The sequence below is a fragment of the Halyomorpha halys genome, unplaced genomic scaffold, assembly GCF_000696795.3.
Source record: "Halyomorpha halys isolate HHAL.00 unplaced genomic scaffold, Hhal_1.1 Scaffold1433.1, whole genome shotgun sequence".
Taxonomy (NCBI): domain Eukaryota; kingdom Metazoa; phylum Arthropoda; class Insecta; order Hemiptera; family Pentatomidae; genus Halyomorpha; species Halyomorpha halys.
In genome coordinates, this window is record NW_027110282.1 from 53341 (window position 1) to 57233 (window position 3893).

Genomic DNA, 3893 nt, shown 5'->3' on the forward strand with positions numbered 1-3893 from the left:
TGATTCATTGAGTCAGATAAAAATGAGTTTTAATATGAAATAAAAAGCTTTTGAAATTAATCTTCTCAAATGTTACTTTTTCGACTTGTGTTAGTCATTTTGTGTTTGATATGCACTCAAATAAAAATATACATATTCTAATTCAAAATAATAAATATTGAAATTATCATTATTTTTGATGTACATATCATTTTATGAATTGTTGAACTATTGTTATATAATTAAAAAAAAAAAAGTTGTAATTATGTGATGTTTTATATTATTTATGTCTTTTGATAGTTAAATGTGTATAATAGTTTATCGTTATATTTTATTATATATTTAAAATTATCTATTTATTTTCAGTTTTGCTATTTATTTATTGCCAGATTTTATGTACGGATGAAGAATTGTTTGCTCATGTTTACTTTGTGAGCTGTTTTTGTTATAAATCTGTTACTAATGTTTTGAATTAAAATTTTATTGATAGAATAATTTAGTATATTGGACAGTTTTTATGTATTATTGTGTCTATTAGAATCTATACAACAATTTCTGTGATCTACTATAATAATTTGTGTATGAGATATTTCTTGAAGGATACTACCATTATTTTTTACTTCAGTCATTTTTTACCTTAGGTTAAGAAAGAAAAAATCAAAATTATCAATAGTTATGTAATTAATGATTATTATTTATACTGTAAATAATTATCATCTGTATCACAATGGCTTGATGTAAATTAAAGCAAGATTATTTCTTGATACTAATATTTGATTTAATTATTCCTGAAGTGAGCCTCTTTTGTATCTTAGTGAGTTATGGACCAATTATGAAACATATAAATGCACTTGTAAATTTGATTTCTGTGTTTTAGTGGTGCTTGGTGTGGATGTGCTACCTCAGGTCTTAATCGCTACTTGATATTCTCTCTTGCTGTGTGTGCATAGGTCTGTCTACTACTTAGCCCATTCCAAAATCATATTCCTTTTAGTTTAGGAAGCCCATTTGAGTTTATCCTCCCACTAATTTCTCCTCTTTAATTTCTTTCAGCTCTTTTACATTACCAGCTACTGTCGGTGATTGATATGTTTTCAGTATGGACCAGTTATGCTGATATTTAAATATGGATATTCACCTCATCGCTCAGCTATTGTTTGCCGAAGAATTCTGAGGATTCTTTTGTATAATATCTTCTGATATTTAATAATGTTCACCTAATCTATAGACTGCATTATTAAAGGATACTGTAGGGCTGAATGTCATGGGTTTGTGATGAAGGATAAAAGTAAATTGGTGGGATTTCTTTTAATATCCAAATTTTGAAACCATTCTTCATCAGATATGAGGTGTGGCTGCAGATTGAATAAATAAATAATAAAGATGGAATAAATAAATATATTTTATAAATAAGAAATTTATCACAGCTTTTTGCCTGTTGAATAACATTGGCGAAACTGGAAACAATTTATTTTTGAGTTAAGACCATTAAACAATACTAGAGTAAAACCTCTGTTAGGTTTACAAGTGGTGAAAATTGTACTTTGACAGCTGGTTCAGAATGACATATGCCCTGAGATTGAAGAACAAAATAAATATTTGTTAAAAGAGAGACTGGTTCATGCCAGTTTTGTTGATAATTTAGTATTGTCTACTAGAAAAGCTAAAAATTGAACAAAACAAAAACTTGAATTATTTGAAAATTAGATTTGTTAAAAACGCATTTTTGAGTCACTATTGTTGTGCATTCACCTGTTTCAACCTTCCATCTGACACTCAAACATGAGGAAAAATAATTAGTAAAATAGTTCTGACTACAAATCCCCATGAAATTATCTGTTATGGAATGGACCACTGGTTGAGAATCACTGATTTAGAAATACAAATCAATGTTTTTTTATGACCGTTTTAAGCCTAATTCCAAATTTTGGACCATAGATTCGATTTTATGATACTTTTCCAATTTTTTGAAGTGGTGGTAATGACAATTAATTTTTTGATTTTGTGTCAGTAGTGAGATTAGTGGAAGGAAGGTAACGAAGTACTTACTTAAACTTTTATTGAATAATGTATTGAGTAATATGTGTTTAGATTTTAGAGATCTTATTTTTGGTTTTTAATACAATTTTTATATATTTTTTTTTTATTTTATGTGATATTGTTTGTTAAGTGATGCATTATCTTACTTTTACTCAGAAATAAATACATACCTACACTTATGTATACATGTTTAATCAGGTCTATATCACCACATCATCTGATTACCACCTCAAAATAAAATTTAGGTGGTAATGTGAGGAATTGGTTTAGGGTCAGATCTTGCTACCTGTCAATGAAGTAGAAATTCCCTCAAAAAGTATATTATATTGCCATGAACGAAAACGAATCAGTAGTATGACAATAATGATAAAACACATAGACAAGATTTAGGTTATTATAGAAGCGAAGATTGGCAAATAAAACTCAAAATGCTTCAGTTTTGGACCAGGTGTACCATTAACTTTAAGTTATTGAACTCATTTTTGGAAAAAAATGGGGTAATTGAGGCACTCAGTCATAAAACATGTGTGTTAACTGAAGAAATAAAAACTTTCACAATGCTAAAATGTTTGTTAATTACAATGTTTTGGCTTATGCAGTAACTTACCATGATTTAATACCAACATTATTCCTTTACAATTTCATAAAAATTCTTTCAAAACTCTATGAAATTATTCCTAAATAATATGGTGAAGCCAACATCAGTTTACAATAAATGTCAGATACCATGTTTTATGATGGAGTGCCTCAATTAAGTTTTGAACTTGTACATGAGGTGTTAATATAAATTGAGGTATTTGATTTAAAGTTAAGCTGTTAATTAAATGGAAACTTGTTTTTGTTTTTATTTTGTATCAAAAAACGAAATGAGCATTATGAACAAAAAAAAAGGATCATCACCTGAATATAATGTAGGAACACACTTTTGGATTTTTTATTTTTTACAATTAACCGTAAGGAATACTATCTTGGCAGACAAATGAGCAAAGTAATGATTTTATTTGAAGGGCCTAGCTATGAGGTAAAACATGTAAGTAGAGGAATTGGCGTAGTTTGTAAAGGATCCTCAGATGAAAACCCCCTTAAACACCTTGTTCTCTACATCGAGAAAGATGCTCACGCAATACGCTCCAATAAAAAAAAAAATCAGGTAATAAAACAACCATTTGTAATGGAAGTGTTGAACAAATTTTAAGGTTGTTGAGAACTAGGAAGTGACCACTAATAAAAATATTCACACATTCAATCACTTGTTTGGGCACCACCCGATCGGAGAGCTCTACAGAGTAGGGATGGGATATCGAAAGAAAAATATCGATATTGATATCGATATCGATATCGATATCGGATAGCAATATCGATATCGATATTATATCGGAACTAAAATATCGATATTTTAAAATATCGAAATATCTATATCGAAAATTTAACGAATTATAGTAACGATAATTATAAAATGATAACATAGCAAGACATATTTTATGTCTTACCTAATCAAAATACATAAGAAACTCTTAATTACTATGAAACAAAGCAACACTACGGCAACCATAACAAATATAGAATAAAATATAATTGTTTTATGAAGAAAATTAAACTTTTAACAAGTTATGGTAGAAAAGAGAGAACAGTGTAAAGTGTGACATGATTTCCTGTATGAAATTATGAGGTTTAAAGTACATGAATATGGGACAGTGGTCCCGAAACACTGTACCACGTTATGATAATTTAATACAAATTCCATTCAACTGGAAGTTATTAACCTCAAACAATTTTTTATGAATTGACTCACCAGAATTCCTGAAGAGAAAATCCAGATTAGGAATATCGATATTTTATTTTGATAATTACATATTTCTTTTGATATTTTACAT